Source organism: Pinus tabuliformis, chromosome Q (genome assembly GCF_031772625.1).
Source record: "Pinus tabuliformis cultivar Carrire ecotype Pingquan chromosome Q, CPIR1, whole genome shotgun sequence".
NCBI lineage: Eukaryota > Viridiplantae > Streptophyta > Pinopsida > Pinales > Pinaceae > Pinus > Pinus tabuliformis.
In genome coordinates this window covers 55,022,990-55,030,269 of record NC_142296.1, presented here as the reverse complement: position 1 = coordinate 55,030,269, position 7,280 = coordinate 55,022,990, and positions in this window count along the sequence as shown.

Here is a 7,280-nt window from a genome sequence, read left to right as displayed (position 1 = left end):
ACCATTTCTGTCAAAAGAATTCTTCGATATCTTAAGGGAACAATGGAATATGGTCTCCGGTATCCCAAAGGAAATGATCTGGTCATCCAAGCTTATACATATGCAGATTGGGCAAGAAGTGTTGATGATCGTAAGAGTACCAGTGGAGCAGTGTTCTACCTAGGTGGTTGCCTTGTCTCATCGTTAAGTAAAAAACAGTCTTCAATCTTGTTATCCATAGCGGAAGCAGAGTATATCGGGGTAGCAACTTGTTGTACAGAAGTTCTTTGGATGATGCAAACTTTGAAAGATTTTCAAGTCAAGTTCGATAAGCCTATTCCCATCTTTTTCGCTAACACCATTTCCATTACTATCTCCAAGAATCCTGTGATGCATTCCCAAATGAAGCACATTTTGATTAAATATCATTTTGTTAGAGAGTAGGTCGTTGAAAAGAATATCAAGCTTGAATATGTTGGCACAAAGGAACAAATTGCTGACATCTTTACCAAACAATTACCTCATGAAGCATTTGATTATCTTCGTCAAAAGCTTGGGATTCTCCCAAGTTTTAATTAGACTCTTTCTCCGAGTAGAAAGGGGGAGTGGAGGTGTGTACAGGTCTGCAGTATGGTTGTTTGTTAGGGGGGTTACCCCTTGCCATTGATGACAAAGGGGGAGAGAAGGAAGTAGGAAGAGGTGTCATGATCGCAGGGGGAGTACTTGTGTTTCCATCAATGCCAAAGGGGGAGATTGTTGATCAGTGTTTGTCATTGATTTCAACCCAAGCAGCAGCACAGGCTACCCCGATCTTGAATGGGCATTTTGACTTGACAACTTACTCTATTCTAAATCAAGGATCTTCTAGATGGATTCTACTCGTCGAGATGTTTCCATTGATATATGGCACGCCAAGTAATTCATCACGGTTTGAGAGATATTCATGTTTGAAGTTAGTAACCCCAGTTAGTGGGCTAAAACCCTATGGGGTTGTGGCATGGCACTCATAATTGATTTTGGTCATTGAATAGTCAATAATTAATAATTTTTTCTTTTGTTTTGCTCCTAAAAGCCCTCCTACATTCACTTGTTGTGGACCCTCTCAACTCAAAACATTCATATAAATAATGACCCTCATATCCTCCTCTAGTAGGGATTTTGTGGCTTCAAACAGGTCATCGTGGAATTTTCACTATAAAGTTTGTTAGGTAAAGCTTCAGAAGCTGAAATTAAAACCCATTTGAATCGAAATCTTGATGAACCTCATGCTTGAATTTCAGATTTTGGTTCGCTACAATTTCAGGGATATGATTGGAGGAAGTCAAGGTTTTGTAGGCTCCCAAAGTCCATATCAAATAGGTGACGTTGGGAAAATCATCATAACTTTCTCTCTGAGAATTGGATTCAAATTTCGTAAATAGTCATAGAAATAGGACATACTTTAGTTTCGTGAGTAGAGTTTTTAGTGCCGAATATCATAACAGTGACACGTGGCACTTCATACAATTTCGATCTATTGAACCAGCCTATAATCAGGCCATCATGGGAGATTGGGCATAACTCTTTCTTGAAGAATCCAATCTTGATCAGACCTATGGGGTTGGAAACAGGACTCGAAGAGCTACCATAGGATGCAATTTTAGACCCTGGACATACGAAATTACATAGATACAACAGATTCAGTATAGATTTCCTAGAAGGCAAGAAAAAACATGCATTCAAGGATCACTGCAGTAAGGACAACACATCAACACTCAAGGGTAAGTCTCCTACAACAAGGTATGTATGATTAGTGTTTACATTTGAATTTTGAGTATCATCTCTGACATATGTTTTTTATAGGACAATGTAAGTATATACAAGGTCTCGGTTATATCTTTATGTCTCCATATGTCACAGTTAGTTTTTTGGATGTCCTATTCTTGATACTACACATTTGATGCTACATATTCTTGATGCTACACCAAGCCTACTAAATGTATATGATGTTGTAAGTTCATGTTACTTGTCTTGTCATATTTGATAGAATGGTCTCTGTTGTTGTACTTAGAACTTGGTCCATTGCAAGTCTAGGGTCTGTCATCAGTTTTTATTGTATATATTTTTATGTCATTTTTGGATATAGCCTTGCATAGAGTCCAGGCCTATATCAAGAGTGGGAGTCTTTTCCTACAGTTTCAAAAATTCAACAACAAAAGTGACAAGCACACTTCAGGTACGTATTGTAATTTTTAATTTGTATTTATTCATTATTATGCACTTTGCAGGTAGAGGTAAGTTGAAGGGTAGTTTGTTTTGTTTTGGGATTGGTTTGGTCGGGAAAACTTTGCATGCACATAGAAGAGGATTCAAGTACAACATCAAGCAAGAATTCAAGAGAATAAGTATAAAATCAAAGGGAGCATTGCAACAGGACATCCTTGAAGACATAACAACCATTCAGATATCGTGAAGTATTGTTAAGACCACGAGCCATTATTGTAAAGTTGTAAAAGAGTCATCATTGTAAAATTGTAAAAGAGTCATCATTGTAAATATTGTAAAAGATCCATTTGTGAAAGAGTCATTTTTCCTAGAGTCGAAGAGGCAATGTGGGGAGGTATAGGAGTCACTGTTGGGATGATGTCATGGTTGCGTTGCAAGTCATAGAGTTGTTGGGTATTTGGTCAAGTACACGAAAATCATTGTACATCTTATTTTATCATGGATTGTTTTCCTTGGTTTGGGAATCCACACTCTTGTCTCATTTCAGCCATTATAGGTTGGTAGGGAGGTGCTAGGCTAGTGTATGAAGTCGCCTACAAGTCGGGACCTGTGAACACTTTAGGGTAGTAGGTTGGTCTAGGATGTTGGGGCATCCATTCAGTTGACTACTAAAGAAACCAGGACGTTGGGGTGTCCTTCCAATGGGAGATGGAGAAGAATTCTTTTATAGAATTCTAGGAAGTTGATGCTTTCATTTCAGTTTGGGCTGAATATTAAAGAATTTATTAAAAAGGCATTCAGTGGTTTTTGACCCGGAGGGGATTTTCCACCTAAAATTCTTGTGTCTACTGAGTTATTTTATTTACTGTTATTACTGCATAAACATTAATAATAATTGAAGATTAACTAATACTCTGAAAAGATTTAAAAGTTCTAATTGCTAAGGAAAACTGATTCACCCCCCCTCTCATTATTTCCAGCAATTGGTATCAGAGCTTGGTTCCTTCAATAGCAGTATAGCAACTGGAAGGAGATCATGAAGTATACTAAGAATAGAGTTCCTTTGTTCAATGGAAATAACTATGCACTTTGGAGTGGAAGAATGCAGGTTCATTTGTTGGCGCAAGGATACGAAGTATGCGAAATCATTGATAAAGGCTTCACACCAACCCAAGATGAACAAGGTAAGAAAAATATGGTATATGATGGAAAAACTAAAGATATTATTATCAGTGGGCTTATCGAATCTATTTATCTTAAGGTATTGAGTTGCAAAATTGCTAAAGAGGTATGGGGCAACCTTTAAAATATATATGCAGGTGACTCAAAGGTGAAAGAAGTAAAGCTTCAAATTTTCAGGTCAAAATTTCAGCAACTTAAAATGAGGGAGGATGAAGATATTGCTGCATACTTTCAACGTGTTGATGAAACAACAAATACATTGGAAGGTTTGGGAGAACCTGTTGAAATGAAAATTGTTGTTCGAAAGATCCTCAGAACCTTGCCAGCAAGATTTAACCCCAAGGTATCTGTCTTACAAGATAGATCAAATTTGACCACTCTCAGCATAGATGAATTGCATGGAATTCTTACGGCATATGAAATGAGTATTGAAGAAGAGGATGGTACATCTCACTTAGAAACAACATTTTCCACATCCAAGAAGAATGGTAAGGACAAGGAGACTCAGAAAGAAAAAACTTACAGTTGTAAGGATGAAGAAAAGGAAGAAGAGGAAGAAGAACTCTCAGATAAAGAATTCGCCTATTTCACACCGAAAATGAGAAAAGGTACGGGAAAATTCAAAGGTAAACTTCCACTAATATGTTTTGACTCTGGTGAGGTTGGGCATTTTGCAGCCAAATGTCCTCAAAAAAAATGAGGTTGTTACGAAAGGAAAGAAAATTCCTAGGAAGTTCAACAAGCAAGGCTAGCATAAATGGTTTAGGAGAAGTTTCTTATCCAAAGAAGATAGCTCCTCATCCGAAGAAGACAATGATAATGAAGAAGAATTCAACGGAAGAGTATTGTTTATGGCCAAGCACAATAAGCAAGAGGCACCTGACGAAGAAGAAGAAATGACTGAGGTTGAATTTCAAAACAAAGTAATCAAGGTTATCAAAGAGCTCAAGGCCGAGAAGAAGCATGTCAACACTCTTGAAGATGAATTAAAGACAGAAAGGGAATAGATACTAAATATTAAAATCAATGTTGAAGAATACAAATGAATTGAAGAATCACTTAGGAAAGAATTAAAGGAAAGTAGCAAGGAAAGAGAAGCATTGCAAGATGAAATCGTTTCTTTACTAAAGGAAGTAAAAAATGGAAAAACTCTTCAAAACTACGCCAACAACTCAAAGACTTTATATGAACTCAGCAACAATCAACGATCATGCAGTGACAAGACGTCTTGGTTACAAAGAAAATTTTGAAAAGGAGTCAAGTCCTTATATGACAACTAAAGAAGATGGGTATGCAAAACCTACCAAGCAAGTAGATCTCCTAGCTATATGAAGAGATAAAGATTTGAAGAATAACCTTGGAAGACAATTCCTCAAAGAAGATTCCTCCTAGGTATCAACCTATCTTTTATGGTCATTGTTATTCATGTGGAAAGTTTGGACATATAGCTGCAAAATGTCGCATGTATGTTTGGAATGAATATAATTCCAAGAGATCCTTCAGAAATGGATATTCCTAAGAACTCGGCATAATATCAACAAATTTGATCATTTGAGACATGATGTCGAATGTTACAAATGTAACAATGTTGGACATATGGCTAGGGATTGTGAAGTTCCAGATAGGTACAACTATTATCGGTAAAACCCTAGAAGTAAATTTGCAGGATCACGAGATAGACACCAAACAAAATCTTCTATGAAGAACATCGAATGTTAGAAATATCATAACTATGGACACATAGCTCGTAATTGTAGGTACAAGATGGAATCAACCATGAATGAAAAGCTTGACTGCAAAAATAAGAATGTTTGGAAAGGAAAATAGGTACAAGATGAACAAGTATAACATGAGCAAGAAAAGCAAGAAGGAAACAAGGTCCCAACAGTTATGCTTTCACGATTCGTAACAGATTGTGAGGAATCAACAACTACTTTGGTTAATGACTCGAGTCAAGACAGTTCGTTAAATGACACACTATTATGAACAATTCACCTTATCGACTCCTAGAAATTTGTAGAGGAGGATTCTATGCAGCAGTATATGGCACAAGTCTACGATTGATAGGAAGGTATTTTGAAAAAGATGGCAATTTCATTACAGGTTAAGGGGAGAAAAACAGTTGAAAGATTACAGGTTACTAGGAACAAGGCAAGATTAGTCTACAAAGAATATGCACAGGTTAAAGGAATCGATTTTGAAGAAAAAATTTCTCTCGTTTCCAGAATGGAAGCTATCAATATGTTTCTCGCTTATGCTTGCCCGAGAAAAATCAAGGTCTACCAAATGGATGTTAAGTCATTTTATCTAAATGATAAATTGGAGGAATAAGTTTACATTGAAAAACTCGAAGGTTTTCTACTCTCTGACAAACAAGACTACATCTACAGATTAAACAAGGCTCTATATGGTCTCAAGCAAGCTCTTAGGGCTTGGTATGCTCATCTTGATGGATATATACATCAACAGGGATTCAAGAAAGGAAGTGTTGACAACAATCTTTATGTGAAAGTAGATCGAGATAGCCTAAAAATTATCAAAGTATATGTGGATGATATAATCTTTGGAAGCAGTGATGACAGACTAAGTAAAGACTTTGCCACAAAAATTTAAAGTGATCTTGAAATGTCTATGCTTGGCAAACTAGCATACCTTTTAGGGCTTCAAATTCCTCAGCAGGATAAAGGAATATTCATATATCAAACCAAGTACATCAAATAAATACTCAAGAAATTCCAGATGGAAGGTTGCAAGCCAGTCCTTACCCCCATGGTAATAGGTTGCAAGTTAAGCTTAGAAGACTCATCAAAGGATGTGGACCAAAGGTTGTATAGATCCATGATTGTTAGTCTCCTATATGTGACAACCTCTTGACCATATGTGATGCAGGCAGTTGGACAAGTAGCAAGATTCAAAGCAGCACCAAAATAATCTCATATCATTGTCATCAAAAGAATTCTTCGATATCTTAAGGGCACAACGGAATATGGTTTCTGGTATCCCAAAGGAAATAATCTGGTCATCCAAGCTTATACAGATGCAGATTGGGCAAGAAGTGTTGATGATTATAAGAGTACCAATGGAGAAACTTTCTACCTCGATGGTTGCCTTGTCTCATGGTTAAGTAAAAAGCAGTCTTCAATCTTGTCATCCATAGTGGAAGCAGAATATATCGCGGTAGCAACGCGTTGTACACAAGTTCTTTGGATGAAGCAAACTTTGCAATATCTTCAAGGCAAGTTCGATGAGCCTATTCCCATATTTTGCGATAACACTAGTGCCATCAGTATCTCCAAGAATCCTATGATACATTCCAAAACGAAGGACATTCTGATTAAATATCTTTTCGTTAGAGAGCAGGTCGTTGAAAATAATATCAAGCTTGAATATGTTGGCACAAAGGAAAAAATTGCTGACATCTTTACCAAACCATTACCTCGTGAAGCATTTGAGTATATTCGTCAAAAGCTTGGGATTCTCCCAAGTTTTCGTTACACTCTTTCTCTTATCTACTCGAGTAGAAAAGGGGAGTGGAGGTGTGTGCAGGTCCGCATGATGGTTGTTTGTCAAGGGGAGTTACCCTTTGCCATTGATGACAAAGGGGGAGAGAAGGCAGTAGGAAGAGGTGTCATGATCACAGGGGGAGTACTTGTGTTGCCATCAATGCCAAAGGGGGAGATTGTTGATCAGTGGTTGTCATTGATGTCAACCCAAGTAGCACCAGGGGCTACCCCAATCTTGCATGGGAATTTTGACTTGACAACTTACTCTATTCTGAGTCAAGGATCTTCTAGATGGATTCTACTCGTCGAGATGTTTCCGTTGATATATGGCACGCCAAGTAATTCTTCACGGTTTGAGAGATATTCATGTTTGAAGTTAGTAACCCCAGTTAGTGGGCTAAAACCCTATGG